Below are 21,270 nucleotides of genomic sequence, written 5' to 3'. Positions count from 1 at the left end.
GGTAATGACATATTACCACATAACGAGATTACCATGGTAATATGAGTGGGAATGTTATATGGGTGGGAATATTGTGGTAATTTAATATAACCATGTTTGGTTTTCATGGTAATCAATTTGTTAAAATATAAAAAGTTATAAGATTACCACGGTAATCCAAGATAGACACCAAATTTGGTGGTAATAAGATTACCACTTTCTTGGTAATATTTATAAGTTGGTAATGTGATATTATCATACAGATTATCACTGATACAATGCCAAACGTGGTAATATTTTCATATTATCACGTAACACATGGTAATCCTTCTACATTACCGCGAAACAAATGACCCATAAGGGATCAAAGTTTTCTCCAACCAATCCAAGTATCATGAGTCAGATTCTTGCAATTTAAAAATTGATAAATAGAAGGAGCAATTTTCTGACTAGGGGACCCAGACCCTCTCATTGGAAACATTATAATCAACTTGACCCAGTTTGGGAAGAATCACATCAATAGAAGAACCAAACAAATCAACTAAACATTGCAGATCTCACTTGTTATCCACAATAAAATCTGAACAGTTAATAGAAACCAGGTCAACATTCATATTTAGGAAAGTTGGATTAAAAGCAAAAGGGACCTCGCAACACCAAGGGTCATAAAGCAAGGTGCAAGAAGGATTAACAGTTTTAATCCAACAACGGGGCTTTAGAATGGCAGCAATCTTACACAAGCCACGAAAGAACCAAGAATAATTTCAAGGAACATGATCCCTCCAAATATGAATCTTACCATATTTATTCTGCAAAATATACACCCACACTGCTTCAACAGAATTTAAATACTTGAAAACATGTTTTGCCTTAAGAGAATGATTTGCAATAGAGAGATTTCTAAGAGCAAGGACCCTCTCTGTCTTAGGCTTAGTAATTCGACTCCAAAAAACTGCATGGATGCCCTTTCCATTGCCACCCTTGTGCCAAAAGAAATTCCTAACAATCTTAAAAATTTCCTTAAGGTTTGAATTTGGAATGGGATAGATTGAAAGCTAGTAAGTAGGGACAATCAAAAGAGAAGAATTAATTAGGATTGACTTTGCAGCCGAAGACAACTTCAAATGTTTCCAACAGGAGCAGGTACAAGAGATTCTGTCAACCACAGGTCTAAAAATAGAAACACCTAACGTCTTTGGTGAAACCAACACCCCTAGGTAAGTGAGGGAAATAGGAGGCAAATTTGAAGTTAAGGATAGAGGAAATACTTTTAGAAACTCTAGAATTAAACCAGGAGGGGAAATATAAAGCAGACTTTGAGACATTAACAATTTGACCTGTAATCTTAGCATAAATACTCGGACACAGGTTGATATTTATGGCTGTTTTCCTAGAAGCACCGGTGGTAAGAATTAGATCATCGGCATACATGAGATGATTGAAATTATAAGCTAAGCTAGAGTCAAAACCAGGAATTAAATCTGTTCTCAAAGCTAAGTTAAGCATTGAAGAAAGATTTTGAGAAACCAAAATAAAAAGATAAGAAGAAATAGGATCACCTTAATGGACTCCACGGGAAGAAGGAATCCAGGAAGTGGAAGAACTATTGACAAGAAAAGAAAAAGAACTAGACATAAGACATGTTCTGATCCAAGAAATCTAAGTGTTAGGAAAATTCATCTTAGATAAGGTGGCAAGAATTGCACTCCAACTTAACATATCATAAGCTTTTTCAATGTCTATTTTAACTAACATCCTAGAGGGGTCATTAATATCTTGCTCTAAAGAATGAACAATCTCTTGTACGACAATAATGTTATCAAACGAGCAATGCCTAGCAACGAAACCAACTTGCTCACGGCTAATAAGTTTAGACAAAACAACTTTAAGCCGATTAGCAAGGATTTTTAGAGACAATTTTAAAGCAAACATTACAAAGAGAGATTGCTTAATAATCATAACCAAACCTGGGATTCTCTTTTTTAGGAATTAGAGCGATGAAAGTCTTACCCCAGGAAGCTGGCATGACCAAATGGGAAAGAAGTAGCTAACAGTGGCAAAGAGGTGATCCCCAATGTCTGACCAGAAAAAACAAAAAAAAAATTCAGCATTAAACCCACCAGGACCAGGGGACTTACCAACAGGAAGCTTTTAGACAATAGTAAATAGTTCTTCTCTAGTGAGATCCCCAATAAGATTTAATGTCATTTAATGTCTGGAGGTCACTTGGAAAAGCATTGTAAATGTGAAGAAAAGAACTATCTGAACTATTCGACCACCAGTTAGTGTAGAAGGAAAGAAACCTATTCTCAATATCATATTTATCAGTAAAGGAAACTCCATTCGAATACAAAATTTGAGTAATAGAATTATAATGAGAACGAATGTGGACAATATTATGAAAAAAGCAGTATTTTAAATTACCATTACAAAAGCCAGAGCAAATGAGCTCTTTAAGCCCATCTCAAGGAGTTCTGATTTTGGAGGGAAGCATACCTAGAATAGCACTCCAAGAGCTGCATTTAAACATCAGATCCTGAAGATTCAACCCTTTCTAATGAAGTAATATATTTTTTTGCATCTTTTAGAGCTATATCAAGAGGAGTAAGACCTGCAGATCTCCAAGCATTAATTTTAACATGAGTAGAGATAGAAAATGAGTAGAGACATGCAAGGGATTTCCCCGAAGAGAGAAATTCCAAGCTCCCCTCATAGCATCATGGCAACCAATGTAATCAAGGCAGAATTATCAAAACAAAAAACTTCTTATTGCAAGAGGAATGGAGGGAAACAGAAAGAAAAAGGGGGGTGTATGATCTGAAAAGATCCAAGGTAAATGGGTAAGAGAATAAGAGGAGAAGAAGGAAAGCCAAGCAAGATTTACCAAACAATTGTCTAACCTAGTCCAACAACGAGCAACACAGGATTGATTGTTACACCATGTGTACCGACAACCTGAAAAGTTAAGATCAAACAAATTATTAGAATCACTAAAATCTTAAAATGATTGAGCCTTGACAGAGTAATAATGGAACGAGCCCCCTTTATGCTGGTCACTATTGATGACAGCATTAAAATCTCCAACAACGAGCCAAGGAAGGTTCAAGGCTGTCATCTTGGATAGCACAAGCCAAAGAACACACTGCGAGTGAAACCTCTTAGAGTTATAAATCACAGAAATAAGCCAAATAGAGAAAAAGAAGGCGAGATAATAAGGTGAAGAGCTTTATTGGAGACTGTAATTGGAGAAACCTGGCCAAGATATTTATTCCAAAGAACTATGATACTGCTTGAAAAGCCAGCAGCCCAATCCTAGTTGTGAGGAATTTTAACACAGAACTGATCCACTCGATCAGAGTTAACTCGAGTCTCAACCAAACATATGATTAAAGGGCGAAGATTGCGCATTAGACACACAACACAATTTAAGGTTTCAAATGATGAAGTCCCCCTACATTCCAGCACAAGATTTTAGAGCTATCCATAATAAACATGATAATAATAAAAAGTAAACAACTCCATGTAGGGAGAACTTCCATGACGGAGAAAGAAAGAACACACAACCAACAGAGAGGAGGGAAATCAGAAGCTAGGCTCGCTGATCTCAAGCCTTCCCTTATTTTAAAGGAGGCTACCATAACGTGTGACGCCTTTCTAATCAAAGCTAATCAAAGTGTCTCTGCGTGTTTCCTCTTGGTATTTCACTAATATCATAGAGTCATCTAGACCATCTTCTTCAGATATATCTTCATCAGATTTCTTTGAGTCATTGGTATCTTGGTCAATGCCTTTCTCTGAGAGGTCTCCTTCTAGAGTAGTAGAAACCCTATCTACCGCTATAACATGGGAGGAATCAGGGGGTGAGGAACTTGACCAGTTGAATTGAAAATGGAAGAACAAAGTAAGGGCGGTGGGGAACCAGAACGAGCATGAATAGGCGCTTTACCTTTATTGGGAATATGAGGATGAACCCCCTCTATTAGACAGAAATATAGAGTTATCTTTTTAAGAAATCTCCTTGACAAGGTGATCAACAGCTAGAAGTCAGTGAGCATTGGAATCAACCAATGAGATTGAACCAAAGTTGATGGATTGGAAGCAGACTGAGTGAGCTGTGAGAGATTCCCCACGACTACGATTCCGCGTGCCTACCTATGTGCCTCAGGATGGAAGATCTTGAGAATTGGAGGGAGCTATGTTATCAGTGGTTGCTACGTCAGGGGTCACGTGACTAGCATGGAGACCAGGTCTGTAACCATGAGCTTTGCTGCACCGGTGAGACATAAGTATCCAAGATCCAAAATCAGAATCAACATTAGAATCTAAGGTAATGGCGAAGCTCACTTGTAGTTGAGGGTCAGTAGGAATGGATTCCATCTTTGTATCTCGAGCAACGACATCCTCGGGCTAGTGAGAGCTGACCACCATCTCCCATGGAACACCGAGGGCTAGAAAAGCTTCACCATCCCGATCATCGTTACATGAGTACAAGCACTGGATCCATGGCCAACAACACCGCAAGTATAACAAAAAGTAGGTAGCCTTTCGTGCTAAACAACAACAAAGACTCTATGAGAGTCATCACCAACCCAAAATCCTTGGTTAAGCGGTTTGGAGAGATCTATTTCAATGTAGGCCCTAGAGAATTTTGATCTGGTGAGAGATATAGTAAGGTCGTCAACCTTCAACAAACTTCTAAGATGAGCAGTTATAGTCTCCAAAGAATCACCATCCCAAAGCTCAATACGGAGATTATGTAACTGAACCCAAATAGCAGTAGTAGAAAGTTTAGCAAGCATAGGCTCAAAGAAATTCGTTAGGAAGATCGGAAATTTGGACCTTGCCTAGCTCCGACCACTTGGCCATCAGAAAAGTCTTCACTTGATCAAAGGGCGGTGACTTACCAAAAAGTTCTCCAAACAGGGCATTTTAGAACTTCAGATGAGCTCAGGAGAGCACATCCCTGTCCAACCTAATGAATTATGAGGTAGAGTTTTTCAATTTAGCTAAGAGCTGCGGGTTATGAAGAGGAGAAGAGCCAGAGGAACAAAGAGCAGACAAAGCAACTTGAGCCTAGGAGTGAGCTAGGGGATGAGGAGAGGAAGGCTGGGGGATTAGAAAGCCATTTCACTTTTGAAACACTACAACAAAATTGATAATTAGTGATAAATTTATTTTTGACATATTGGTTTTTCATCACAAAAAGAATACATAACGTGATGAAATCATTATTTAGTTACTCAAAAGGTTTAGCTCCAAATGCACTTATATTTTTAGTGACAACTTAAGTATTAAGTGATAAACATAGTACGTCATTAATAAAATATTTTTTTTGTAACAAATTTTAAAATATCTTATTTTTAAACTAAATTTTATATGTCACTAATATTAAAAAATATTATTAATGATAATTTGAATTTTTTATGTATCTTGATTTATTTTTATGACACATAGGTTTGTCACCAAAATATAAGTAATAATGACATTATATTTTTGTCACAAATAAATATCGCATTAAGTGATGATATTGGATAATGTCACTATTTGTTACGAAATTTAATGACATTAATCATCTCTCACTAATAAATTTTGGTAGTCAAATGCTAAATGTCATTGGAAGATAAAAATACAAAATGACATAAACATTCTTTTATGCTTTACTATTAATTTATAATAAATAATATAACAAAGTTATTTATATAAACTGACATATGAGTAAGACCATAGCTAAAACTTTTTTAGGCGGGTCATGTAAAACGTCAAAGAGCAAACAACACTTTTTTTTATAAATATTTTTATAAAATACAATTTTTGATATTATGCATAACAACTTGGCGATGGTAGAAAGAAAATAATAGACTTCTCTAAAAATTTTCTAAAGACATATTTTTATACTATATAAATAATTTTTGCAAGCAAAAAAATCTCAAGAAAGCAAAAAATATTTTTTGCAAAAAGAATATAAATTTTTTTATGCTTTATAAAACCAATTTAATACCAAGTGGTAGGGGACAATATTTTTTTGAAAAATATTTTTTTCTTAAAAAAATATAATTTTATAAACTATATATATATAAATATATATATATATATATATATATATATATATATATATATATATATATATATATATATATATATATATATATATATATATATATCAATTTGTACATTGTTTTACATTTTCAAAATTGTGAGGAATAGGATGTAGTTTAATTTCATTTGAGTTATTTTAAATTATTTATTTTTTATTTGAATTCAAATAACTATGTTTATCTCTTTTTGAATTTTTTAAGTTTTAAAATTTTATTCTAGATATTTTATATTAATGCTCTTATGCGTATTACTATCAATAAATTAAATTATAAGAGCAAATCTTACCATCAATGAGTTAGATATTTTTTTTAAGTTAAGAAACTAATATATATATATATATATAAAGGGCTAAATTGTAAAATGCCTTGTTACTGAAGTAATTTTCTATAGATATTAAATATTTTTTTTTATAGCTACAATACTAATCTAAAGTTCAAGTTTCATTGGTTTAAATCTGTTAATATTTTTTAAAAAAAATTATTACGAATTTTATTTAAAACAAGATTTTATTTTATTGAATTTTAACGAATTTTAATTCAATAAAAAGATATATCCTATAAAAAATATTAAACAATTTAAATTGATCTAAATTTAATTTAAATTTTATAAAAAGTTTAAAAAAATTTCTATATAAATCTCTTTCTCAATCCCTATTCTTTCTCAATCTTTCTTTTTCTTTCTCATCATCACTAGGTTACACTATCTTCTTCTTCTATTGTTCAAAAAATTTTTTATTCGGTTTTGTTGATATTATTTATTTAATTGCTTAACTTGCTTCTAATTTTATGGTTTTTGGTGGTGATGTTGGTTCTGTGGAGATGGGAATATTTGATCGACTATTTCAATGGAAAAGAGATTGACATCGGCTACAATCATTATGTTAAAAACTTCTTTCGACATGTTAGCCATCAGTAGTGATTCTTGTATTTTTGATTAATTTATGTATTTTTAAATTAATATTGTTTTATAATGGAAGATTGTTATAATTTTGATACTTCTTTGATTAGCACTCTAAGTTGTTAAAGTTTGTCATAAATTAATTAATTTGTGTTATGAGTATCAATTGTGTTTATTATTAATTTTTCAGGTGCATATATATATTGAACTTTACTTTTGTTAATTTACTCTTCTTATAAATTAATATTTATTATTTTTAAAATATTTATTTCACGTTTTATTGAGGCAAGCTCTACATCAACAAAACATCGTAAACACCATCGAGACAAGAGTCACATCAAGAATAGTTATATAACTATTTTGATGTGATTTACTTAAGAATTCTAAGCTTTTAATGTTATTGGAACATTCTTCTCAATTGAAATTTGTTAATCCATAAGACTAGCTTATGATTGTAAATTATGATATATGTGTTATTTTTTAATGACATTATTGATTTAATTTATTTATGATATATTATCAGAAATAAAATTTTTGATAATTTATATAATTTATTTAAAAAACCATTCACTAAAATATGTCACAAATAACAAATAAATCAGAGAAAACATGATTGTTTGTGACACTAAAAATATAACAAATAATATAATATTCAATTATTGTGACATTAGAAAAAAATTAATTTATGGCATATTTTTTTTAACAACTATGCATGTCACAAAGTGTTTATTTTCTTGTGACATATATATTTTTGTCACCTTAGTTGAATGATCATTGTATTTAATGACAAAAATATTTTTTATTAGTGGATGATTTTCATCATCACGAAAATAAACTTTATGATGAGAACATCACTCCCATGCCAATTACACCACCCACGGATGGTAATACTTCAGCTGGTATAGAAGAGGAAGCATATCAATGACCATTTACACGAAACCGTGCTAAACAAATCTAAAACCAGGTGAACGCTAACTTAAGCCTATTCTTAAATTATATTGAAATGGTGGTGTTTCCAATTTCTTCTACCTTAATTGTACTTAGGTGTATCAGAAGTGAGGACATAATTCCAGATTTAGTCAAACAAGAGGATAGCAAGAGAGAAGCATTTGGAGCTACGTCACATGTGGGCTTCACACTTACGCGCACAACCAAGAAGGAAATTGTGCCTATCTTCGCTAGCACCACACAAATAAAGAAAGATGTGGTTTCCTTTTATGACAGATTAGCCCAAAATATCCCTTTCCTAAACCAACCTAATTTTTGGAAGGAAACAAAATCAAATCCCAATCAACCAGGAAATCAAATATTCCAAGATTAAGAGTGGAGAGATTCGCCTGCCATCTTCACGTGCTACAGTACCATGGGATACTATTCCCATATTTAGATTGATTTTCCAACCAATTTTATTTTCCTATTTTCAGATTGTTTTCCTAGCAAATTTTTATTTTCTATTTTTAGATTGATTCCCTAGTCAATTTTAATAAGATAATTTTCTTGTATCCCAAGTTTAAGTTGGCTATAAATAGCCTTGTACCTTCTCTTTTGAAGGACAGAATTTTGATTATTATTTACATAATAAGAGTTGTCTTATTACCATTGTTCTTGTGAGTTCTCCCGGATCCACGAGATTAAAGTTTTGGCTTTCTCCTAATTCGTGCTCTACGCTTCAGAGCGTTTTATGTGGATTAGTTTCTGGTTTGTGGTTTTGCAATTGTTTGGACAATGGGTCAGAGTTCTTGAAGCTTTGGATCGTCTCTCCCCAACGCATGAGTCGCATCCATCCCCAGCTATTTGCGGCTAGTTATCCCACAACCTAGATTCTACGCCGTGAGATTGGGCCATCATCTAGACCTCCTTCTTCTTCACCAAGTTCTAGCCTATCATTTGGTACCAGAGCCTTTGTTGACATGGTAGGATACATTATTCCTACATTAACTTTTGATTTAATCTCAATTGTTTCATAATTTTTTTTCTGTCCCATAGTCCATAAACCTAAAAATAAACAAAAATTTCCTAACCTTTGGATTAGTACTATTATTTGAGTATGGTATTTTAGGTTTATAATCTATTCATATTCCTCTAGTTGCTGGGTCGAAAACAAAGAAAAAAACAAAACAAAAAGAAAGAAAGAAAGTTCAAGAAAAGCCATTACAAAAATATCGGATTGGAGTTTCTAGCAATCTAGATACTATATCTCATCATATTATTACTTGTTTTGCACTTACTAGATTTTAGCACAACCTTCTCATTTTAGCCAACCAAACTCCACTAAAAACTGAAGCTAGTTCTTTCGACACCTTCTGTTCAATCTCTTAATCACATATGGAAAACTACCACTTGGCACAACCATGATACGAAGAGAAGGCATAAGAGCTTTGGTAAGTAAGAGGCGAGATTTGTGTGAATCCACATATATACTTATTTGTTTTCTTCAAATCCACTAACATGGTTGGTTCAAAAGCTAATTGTCATGATGATGACCCTGTTGGTTCATACCACAAGACAGGTGCATCGGTTACACGGGCAGAGTATGATGCATTTGTCAGTCACTTTCAGTGTGAGATGCGAGTATCAATTATGTCAGTACAGGAGGAGATGCAGAAGGTCATGCAAGATACCCTGCATGAGACTATTGACCGGACCCTCATCGAGCGTGTTCCAACCTGAGGTGGCCTTGATGATCACCATGACCCTGGTCTTTTTGGTTATGGACATCGGCAATTTCCACGCCATAACAATGATGAAGGCCTTCCTTGCAGTCGCCGAGTCAGAGAAAATCCTGATAGTATGGCGAAGATCAACATTAGCATACCACCATTCAGCGACAAAGCAGATCTTGAAGTTTACTTGGAGTGGGAGATGAGGTGTGATCAAATTTTCAAGATCCATGGTTTTTCCGATGAAAAAAGGGTAAACCTAGCATCTCTTGAATTTACCAACTATTCACTAACATGGTGGAACCAGTTACATGAAGACAGGCTATTTTGCTGGCAATGGCTATATTCGCACATGGGATTCTATGAAGAGGGCTATGCGACACCACTTTATTCCACCATACTTCCAAAGAGATCTATATAACAAGCTACAAAGGCTTGTTCAAGGAACAAGAACCATTGATGAATATTATAAGGAGATGGGGTCCTGATGATCCGTACCAACATGGGAGAAAGTGCTGAGGCGAACATGTCAAGGTTCTTGAGTGGTCTCAACAGTGAGATTGATGATCAAGTAGAGATGCTCCCCTACAACACTCTATATTAGCTCATACATCAGGCGACGAAGGTGGAGCATCAGTAATAGCGTGGCAGTAGGGGATGCACCACACCCAATCATCCTGCTGCCCCTACTTGGCGCTATTCTCAAGGCGCCATAGGAGGTGGCGCTACTCTTTGGCCGACGGCGGCCACCTCTGCTGCACTTCTTGGTAGCACGTCAACCACGTCAGCATCTTCGCTGGGCTCTGGACACAGTGATCGATGCCCCACTTCTTCGACAGCTGCATCTTCTTCTACATCCAAGGTGGTGTCTTCTTATAGCCGTGATATAGAGTGCTTCAAGTGCTAAGGGAGAGGACACATAGCTTCCGAGTGCCCTAGTAGGAAGACCTTGCTCATTAATCAACAGGGCGAGTGGGAGTCTGAGAGGGACCTTGAAGATTGTGGTGATGTAGATGATGAGCAAATAGATGAAGTTGATTGTGGAATTCAAGCTGATGTGGGAGATTGCTTTATTTCTCGCCATGTGCTTAGTGTCAACGCTGTTGAAGAGGAGAAGGGACAATGTCATAACATCTTTCACACTCGCGGCACCATTAAGAATAAGGTATACATGATCATTGTTTATAATGGTAGCTATAATAACATTACTAGTTCTGGGGTTGAAGTAGTGGCATCACCCTAGTCCATACAAGATGTAGTGGCTCAATAATTATGGATCATTGCGTGTTAGCAACATTGTAATGGTTCAGTTCTCCATTGGGAAGTATAATGATCAGGTAGAGTGTGATGTTGTCCCAACGCAAGCATGACAATTACTATTGGGACGCCCTTGGTTGTTTGATCATGATGTCTATATTAGCAGCCATGCTAACCGACTCAATTTCATGTACAAAGGGGAACGCATTTCTTTGTTTCCCATGATTCCGGAGGAAATATTGATGGATGATCTAAAAGAGAGAGAGAGAGTAAGTGCAAAACACTTGAGTGAGAGCCACCATCATAGTGAGCGAGTGAATCCAAAGCCAAATAATACCCCACAACTTAAATTAACCAAGCCCCGAGAAAAAGAGGGTTTAGTGATGATGGCTAGGAAGGGGGACATGAGGGCTTTGAGAGAACCAAATTCTATGTTCTTTGTTTTCCTATACAAAGAAAGTTTGCTAACTACTAATGATTTACCCTCTACTTTGTCTAGTTCTATTTTTGATCTTTTGCAAGTATATAAGGACATGTTTCCTAATGAGGTCCCACCTGGGCTACCACTGAAGTGAGGAATTGAGCATCAAGTTGATTTTATACTAGGAGCACCATTGCCTAATCAGCCACCTTACCGCACCAATCTAGAGGAGACAAAAGAAATCCAACGTCAAGTTCAAGAACTACTTGATAAAGGTTACGTAAGGGAAAATCTCCCTCCTTGTGCAGTGCCGATTATTTTAGTTCCTAAGAAAGATGGTTCTTGGAGAATGTGTGTAGATTGTAGAGCCATTAACAACATAACTGTGAGGTATAGACATCCCATTCCTAGACTTGATGATATGTTTGATGAATATAGTGGATCTGTTATCTTCTCAAAGATAGACTTGCGTAGTGACTATCAACAAATTAGAATGAAAGAGGGCGATGAGTAGAAAATAGCATTTAAAACAAAATTTGGATTGTGTGAATGGTTAGTCATGCCTTTTGGTTTAACAAATGTACCTAGTATTTTCATGAGATTGATGAACCATGTACTTAGAGCCTTCATCCGGAAAATTTGTGGTAGTCTACTTTGATGATATCTTAATTTTTAGTAAGTCTTTAGATGATCATATTGAATATTTACGTGATGTACTTGCTGTTTTGAGAAAAAGAACAATTGTATGCTAACCTTGCAAAGTGTACCTACAAAGTTGTGTTTCTTGGCTTTGTGGTTTCATCTTAGGGTATTGAGGTATATGAAGACAAGATCAAAGTGGTATGTGAGTGGGCAACACCCCAAAACGTGAGCCAAGTGAGAAGCTTTCTAGGACTAGCAGGCTTTTACCATCGGTTCGTGAAAGATTTCAGCACAATTGCCGGCCCAATCAATGAATTGACAAAGAAAAGAAGTTCCATTCAAATTGGGGAGGGGGAAGCATAAGAAAAAGAATTTCAAAAATTAAATGACAAATTGACATCTGCACCACTACTAGCACTTCCTAACTTTGGTAAGACTTTCGAAATGGAATGTGATGCAAGTGGTGTAGTTATTGGTGGGGTGTTTATACAAGAAGGTAGGCCCATTGCTTAATTTAGTGAGAAGTTAAGTGGTCAATTTCTCAATTATTTGATTTATGATAAGGAGTTGTATGCGCTTGTGAGGGCTTTGGAAACTTAGCAACATTACTTATGGCCTAAAGAATTTGTGATACATTCTGACCATGAATCATTGAAGCATCTTAAGGGTTAATTAAAACTAAATTGTAGACATGCAAAATGGAGTGAGTTCATCAAGTCTTTTTTTTACATTGTCAAGTACAAGAAAGGGAAGGATAACCTTGTTACTGATTCATTGTCTAGGCACCATGCTTTGATGTCCCAACTAGATGCTAAAATTCTGGGTTTAGAAAGCATTAAAAAGTTATATACAAAAGATTCATACTTTGCTGAGCCCTACTCTAAATGTAGTACAGGAAAAGGTTGTTAAAAGTTTCATTTGCATGATGGTTTCTTGTTTTGAGCTAACAAATTGTGTATACCAGATTGCTCTGTTTGCTTATTACTCTTAAAGAAAGCTCATGGAGGTGGTATGATGGGCCACTTTGGTGCCAAGAAGACAGAAAATGTGCTGACGGACCACTTTTTTTTTGCCCAAAAATGAGGCGTGACGTTGTGCGCTACGTGTAGCGATGCGAGACGTGCCACAAAGCTAAGTCTCATTTAAACCCTCATGGATTGTATACTCCCTTACCTATTCCTAGTGTACCGTGGGAAGATATTTCTAAGGATTTTGTTCTTGGATTACCACGACTAAGATGCGAAGGGATTCTATATTTGTGGTTGTTGATAGGTTTAGTAAGATGGCTCATTTTATTCTTCGCCATAAAAACGATGATGCTTCATATGTTGCTGATCTATTTTTTAGGGAAGTGGTGCGACTACATGGTGTGCCATGAACCATTGTCTCAGATTGTGATACCAAGCTATTATTCTCCACTACGAATTACCCCTAGACAGATGAGCAAACAGAAGTTGTGAACCACACATTATCCATGATATCAAGAACAATTTTAAAGAAGAATTTAAAGATGTGGGAGTAACGTCTACCGTATGTCGAATTTGCATATAACAGGGCGATACATTCCACCACTAAATTTTGTTCATTCGAAATTGTATATGGTTTTAAACCTATTGCCCCTATAGATCTTTTACCTTTGCCCTTATAGGAACAAGCTAATATGGATGCAAGTAAGCGTGCTAAATTTGTGAAGAAAATACATGAAAAGACGAAAGATTAGATAGAGAAGATCACTCACCAGTATATGAAACGAGCGAACAAAGGAAGGAAGAAGATATTGTTTGAGCCGGGCGACCTAGTGTGGATACATTTATGTAAAGAGCGTTTCCCAGTGCATATCTAGTGCAAGTTGCAATCATGAGTGATGGACCATTCTGTGTGCTTGAGAAGATCAATGACAATGCGTACAAGATCGAGCTTCTAGGCGAGTATGGTGTTAGTGTTACTTTCAACGTTGTAGACCTCTCACCTTTCTTTGGTTCAATCGAGTCGAGGACGACTCCTTTTCAAGAGGGGGAGGATGATGAGGACATCACTTCCATGCCAACTACACCATCTACGGATGGTAATACTTCAGCTGGTATAGAAGAGGAAGCATATCAAGGACCATTTACATGAAACCGTGCTAAAAAAACCCAAAAGCAAGTGAACGCTAACTTTAGTTTCTTCTTAAAATATATTGAAATGGTGGTGTTTCCAATTTCTTCTACCTTAATTGTACTTAGGTGTACAAAAGTGAGGACATAATTTCAGACATAGTCAAACAAGAGGATAGCAAGAGAGAAGCATTTGGAGCTACGCCACATGTGGGCTTCACACTCACGCGCACATCCAAGAAGGAAATTATGACTATCTTCGCTAGCACCACACAAATAAATAAAGATGTGGTTTCCTTTTATGACAGATCAACCCAAAATATCCCTTTCGTAAACCAACCTAATTTTTGGAAGGAAACAAAATCAAATCCCAATCAACCAGGAAATCAAATATTCCAAGATTAAAAGTGGAGAGATTCGCCTGCCATCTTCACATGCCACAGTACCATGGGATACTATTCCATATTTAGATTGATTTTCTAGCCAATTTTATTTTCTTATTTTAAGATTATTTTCCTAGAAAATTTTCATTTTCTATTTTTAGATTGATTCCCTAGCCAATTTTAATAAGATAGTTTTCTTGTATCCCAAGTTTAAGTTGGCTATAAATAGCCTTGTACCTTCTCTTTTGAAGGATAAAACTTTGATTATTTTTTATGAAATAAGAGTTGTCTTACTCCATTGTTCTTGTGAGTTCTCCTAGATTCGTGAGAGGAAAGTTTCGGCTTTCTCCTAATTCATGCTCTACGCTTACGGGCGTTTTGTGTGGATTAGTTTCTGGTTTGTGGTTCTGCGATTTTTCGGACAGTGCGTCAAGGTTCTTGAAGCTTCGGATTGTCTCTCCCCAATGTATTGGTCAGATCCATCCCCATTCGTTCGCAGCTAGTTATCTCTCAATCTAGATCCTATGCCGTGAAGATCGGGCCATCATCTAGACCTCCTCCTTCTTCACCAAGTTGGAGCCTATCATTTAGGCAAGTGTGTTAGTATTTTTGGTATAATATTATATATCATGCCAAAATAACTAAGTTTATTGAGAAAATGATTAATCAAGTTAAAATTTCAAACTTATCAATGATTGGATATTTTCAAAGTTTATCCTCATCTATATCCAAGATGACAAAGTCGACAGGAAGATGAGTTGGCCGACTTTAACCAAAACATCTTCAATTATGCCTCGAGGGTATCACATGTATCTATCAGCCAGCTAAGGTGTCATCCATGTCCGCCTGAGCTTTCCATGCCCACCCCTCAAGAATAGCTTGTTTGGCATAACATTAATACTTGCCCCTTAGTCTACCAAGGCTTTTTCCTCCACTGAGTCACCAATAATGCAATTAATAACAAATCCATTAGGATCCTTAATCTTCTTTGACATTTTTTTTGTAGAATTAATGAATAATTCTCACTCAATGCCATTATTGATGCATCCTCTAGCTTGCACTTGTTTGTGAGCAATTCTTTCATGAACTTTGCATAATTGGGCATCTGGGATAATGCCTTAATAAGGAATAGTCTGATGCAAAGTTGTTTGAACACATCCAAAATCTTTTTGAATTGTGCATCTTCCTTATCTTCCTTCAACCATGCTGGATATGGAATTCGGCATTGATATTTCTGAACTTGTGGATGCTGAATTTCTGCATCCGTTTCCTTATAATTTTCAATTTATGTTTCTTGTTTGGGTTGGGTTTCTTTCATTGGTGTACTCTTCTCGAGTGTTGGGATCTTTACAGCTCTCATCTCTACCTTCCTACCACTCCTTAAGTGATGGCTTTTAACTATTCTCTAGGATTTAGCTTAATGTTGCTTCGGAGGTTATTAGAAGGTTTTTTAGAATTTACCTTGGCCAATTGCCCAACTTGATTTTCAAGGCTTTGATGGAAGTTTGGACATTCCTCAAAGTGGCATGGATAGCATCAATCTTGACATCCATATTCATCATGTACTTGGCAAGTACCTCCTTGGCCAAAAATTTCTTCTTTTGAGGTGGTAGTTGCTAAACTAGAAACCCGAGAGTTTTATTGGCTTTGATGTTGTTGCCTTTGATCCCAAGAAAAGTTTGTTCGGCTTTTCCACCACGGACTGTAAATATTGTTATATGGATTTCTTTTTCCTTGCTGTACACCACTAACATAATCAACATGCTCTGTGGTAGTGGTAGGAGTACTAGAAATTGGACATTGTGAGGTACCATGTTCTTCTCCACAAGTCTCACAAAATGGAACTACCCTAGAACTAGAATAGTTGCCCATAAGGATATCATCAACTTTTGCGGTGAGGGTGGTGTCCGTATCTACTTCATGGACCCATACAACTTTGCATTGCTTGGATCTTGATGACCAATGAGATTCATTGCTAGCTATGTCCTCAAATAATTTCTCTGCCTCATCAAAATATTTGTTACTTAAAGATCCATCGCCTTCAGCATCAATGAGTTGTCGGGTTTGATAATTCAATCCATTGTATAGCATTTATACCCGCATCCAAGATGTGTTTGTGATAAGGAAAATGGCAGAGGAGGTCATTAAACCTCTCATACTTTTTGAAAAGTGTTTCTGACTCTTTTTGCCTAAGAGCTAAAATTTCTTGTCTCAACTTGGTGGACTTACATGTTAGAAAATATTACCCAGAAACTTCTCTACCATGTCATTTCAAGTCCTAATCAAACTTGGGGAAAGCAAGGTGAGCAAACAGTATACCCACTCTCAAACTAAATGGAAACAAATACAACCTGATCCCGTCATCCGACACTCCATTATTCTTGATTATGGAACAAATCTATAGGAATAGTGATAAGTGGTCATTTGGGTCTTCATTAGCCAAACCATCAAACTATGCTGAGTTCTATATCATCCCAATGGCACTGGCCCTAATCTCAAAGTTATTTGCCATCACCACTAGTGCTTGTACATTGAACTCATCTCCGATGAATTACGGCCTTTCATACTTTAATAAGGTCCTTCATGGTTTTGCCATCAATGAGGATTCCCTATTGACAACGCCCTTATGTATGTCCCGCAAGTGCACGGGTTTGTCTAGTAATAAAATCCCAGGTGAGTAGGTATCGTATACACAGGGAGTAGGGAGTAAAAATACTTAAATTGTTTCTTAACCAAGTGAAGATGAATAATGATTGTGTTGATAAGATGTAATGTAAACAAGAATAAAAGAAGTAAGAAAGAAAAGCACAAGTAAATGAGAGATAAGGCAATCGATATAAATGGGGTACTCGGATATTGTTCTGCCTAGAACGATCGTTTCAAGTGCAAAACCGAATATTATGCCTCCTAAATAATGCATTAATGAGTCATGGAAATCCTTCAATACATGGTCCCAAATCTAAGGTCAACCGTAACTAACTCTATACCATGTCCCAGTGGAGAAATAAAAAAATCTCATCACCTCGCACTCGGATAGAATCGCATAGAGTTCTAGGGATTTTAAGTGATAAACCCTCTTCCTAGATATAGACCTAACCCTTTGGTCCAGGTGAGAGGTCCTTAGTCATAATTAAGCCTTAGGTGCTAAAATCACTTCAACGCTTCACTCCGTTGCCTCTGCAACTAAGCCTCAGCGAAAGGTCATCCCTTAGCCCATTCACTCTACTATGACAGCGCAGAACTCAAGGAAATGGAGGTAGGATAAATTACATCAGAAATGAAAGGGGACGCTCCACTACCTATCGACTCACTCTCTCGACCCTTTCCAATCTAGCTTTGTCTAACACTCGCGGTGTGTCACTCACTCACTAAGGTTACCAATATGAACTCTCAACCCTAGAGTCACTCTAAAGGAGGATTCAATCAATCAAGCATTCAAGATTGGAAGTCAAATAAAACATCAATTAATGAAAGCATAATAGAAGGTTTAATGAAACAAATACATCATATGGTTCACAAATCCAAGTACCCACTAGGGGGTTTAGCTCTCTATGGAGCTAGTTACACTCAACAATGAAATTAAATTTAAAAACAAGTAATCCATAGAAAACCCCCTCGTTAGTCATGACAATGGTCTTGTGGAGAAGCCTTGTCTCCCCCAAAGGTCCAATTGTCCGGCCTAGGACACACCTCACCAGATCTGTGCTAACGAAAGCTCTCCTAATAACCTTCTTCCAAGTGGAGCACGATGTTGAAGACGAAAAACCTCTCAAAAAACCCTGCCAATACCTCTCAAAACCCTAGCCGCAGCCCCTCTCAAAGTTAGGAAAGAATGGAGAAAAGAATGCTAAAATCGGGGCTAAATCGCGGCTTAAATAGGGCTCGAATCAGGCATCCACATGCCTTGTAGATTTGCCATACGGGCCTGTGGAATTTCCGCACGGGCATGGATAATTTCCACATGCTCGTGTGGATTCTCTGGAATTCTCTTTTTCGGCCGGCTGTGAACAGTACTTGCTACAATAATTTGCTACAGTGTTTGCTATAGTACCTTGCTACTGTCTGGCCCAAAACACTCCCGAATCCATGTTTTCATTGAGGTAACATCAACGGGCACATGTTTACATCGTAGATCGATTTTCTTTTTTCAATAATTGGCCTTATTGGTGAAGATCTTGCTATTAATGCACAAGCCGGGATACTCGAATGTGACTGCCTTTGTGTCCCTCAAAACCATTATGCCAGCTTGAATACACGGAGGTTGGCACACATTCTCTCATCTTGAACCCGACTTATGTCTTCGCGTTTGACCCTTCTCAAGATTTCCTCCAAATACTGCGTTCATGATCAACATTGGCTTCTTTCTTTAACATTCGGCTTCACAACCCTATATTCATGAAAGTAACACTAATGCACAAGTATTAGTGCTAAAACCTGATAAAAGTAATGCTCATCATAAGGAAAGAACACTTCGCATTCTTCTCACACAAGAACTTATCACCTATCCTTGATCTCAATATTCTGAGTCAATGAACTTTCCAAAGGGAAATAGGTGTAATTAGGATGGTTGTGTGTAGTTATGTTTGTAATTAGTCAAAACTTGCTCCATGTAGGTTACTTATTATGGATATGGTATTGTCAAACCCTATCCTCTAGGTAGGATTATTAAGGTTATTAAGTCCTTTTAAAATAATCACAAATTATGCACTTAGGCAAAACCTACTTTAGGTAGAATGGTGTTGCCTGACTTGTCACATCAAGTGGTTTTATGAAAACCATGGGCTTCCATGGTTTTAGAATAGTCATCTCTCCTTCTATAAAAGGAGAGGCTTTGTAATCATTTGGATCATGAATGAAAAGTAATAGCTTTTGCATAATATTTTTGTGTCTTGTTCTCATCATCTCCTCTCATATGTATTTCTAACCTCTTCCCCAGCTTCCCTTGCTCTACTTCAATAACTCTCACAACCCCGTAGTTGTAAAAGAGCTCCTACACCCTTCCCTTGAATTTGGTTTTTTTTTACCATCCAATGTGACTTGATTTATTTTCTCCTTTTTTTTTTATCCTATGAGGCTTGATGTTATAGAGGGAGGAAGGTATGAGCAATCCAAATTTTTTCAAAGGTCTTCAATCTATTTGAGGTTAGTTCCTTTTTCCTAATCTCTTTCATGAAGTTCCCTTTATTTATTAAGATAGCCATCTTTTGTTCATTGCTTTTCTATTCAATGAATTTGTTTTTTTTACCATCCAATGTGACTTGATTTTTTTTCTCCTATTTTCATCCATGATGCTTGATGTAATGCATAATAAAACACTTTTTCTTATGCAAGCTATAGTGTTCTTTTAACCTCATTACATAACTTTTTAATCCCAATTTTTATGCAAACAATAGATTTTTTTTTGGCCATATTTATATAACTACTTTTGTTTTTTATCGCAAAGCCTTTAAATCCATCATGAATCTTGTTCTTTTCATAGGTTGTCCTTCCTAATATAGATATTTCATGTGTCCTTAGGAAAACACAAGGAGGAAGTATATGCTTTTAATATCATGATACATGATTCCATAGTTATGATTAAACCTTGCATTGTGACAATTTTTTTTATTTATTTTACTTTATTTTTCTTTTGTTTGTTTTTTGTGTATTTTTTTTATTTTTGTTTTTGTTTTAGTTTTTGCAAGAGTCCTTAGGAATATACTTATTGCCTTATATATTTGTATCATTATCTACTATTTGTAGCCTTTCTGATGGCCCCCCATTACAAAGCATAAAATAGTAGAATCTCTTTATGGGCCATATGATGATCATGGTAAACCTCCATATATGCTAGCCTTTCCTTGACACCACCTTATTAATTCAGAAATGACCATTCCATATCAAGGGATTGACTTTAATGAGTGGATCACTATATGTAGAGAACCTCATGACATTGGCAAGCTTACATTAACTGGCTTTGAGAGGAGGGGAAGCAATGAAGTAATGTTGTTGAATTCATGTGTAATACCCAGTTTTCCTTTGTTTTTATTACTTTTATTATATTATTTTAATTGTGTTATTCATGGTAGATTGCATGGACTGTAGATTCAATTAACCCAATATTATAGCAACTGAGAAAACCCTTAGTTTATTTGGAGAGAAAGACATTTATCACTTTAGATTGAAAATTTTTCAAGGTATAGGCCATTAGTGAAATTTTCAAGGACTATTTTGTGAGGATTTCTTTTATTAGTGGCAGGAAGGTAATTTTACCCCCAAAAATTGGGCAGCCATGAGACTGGCTTCTCAATCAATAATTGAGCTTTGAAACCAATAAAAGCTAAGGTATTGGAGGAGAAAAAAAAGAGAGAAAGGAAGGAAGGAAAGAAGGAAGGAAGAAGAAGAAGAAGAAGAAGAAGAAGAAGAAATAAAGAAATAAAGAAAGAAAGAAAGAAAGAGGGACTTGGAGATAGTTGGAGCGTGGAGTTTGTTGGAGAGACTTCTAGCCAGTAATATCCAAACTTGGATGGTATCTAATTTTTGGTTATGTTTAATGGATTTTAAAGTCTTGAACATTCTTGGCAAGGAAGAAAAATGCATGTATGTAAGAAGAGAATAGAGTGTTGAAGATGGATCTATGTATTGTTAATTGTAGGGAATGTAAAAATTGAGGACTTATACATAGGTGGGGTAATTATAGTTAATGTGGGTGACTAGTGTATTTGAACCCATTTAGGAGATGTAGAGAAAACTTAATGGGGAATACTGGTTGATACCTCCAATAGAACTGAGATGTCATGATTCACGAATGTGTGTAATCTCAGTGGCCAACACCAAGGGTACCACCCCTGGTGGGCTCA

This window comes from Dioscorea cayenensis, chromosome 11, assembly GCF_009730915.1.
Source record: "Dioscorea cayenensis subsp. rotundata cultivar TDr96_F1 chromosome 11, TDr96_F1_v2_PseudoChromosome.rev07_lg8_w22 25.fasta, whole genome shotgun sequence".
Lineage (NCBI taxonomy): Eukaryota > Viridiplantae > Streptophyta > Magnoliopsida > Dioscoreales > Dioscoreaceae > Dioscorea > Dioscorea cayenensis.
This window is presented reverse-complemented; position numbering follows the sequence as displayed.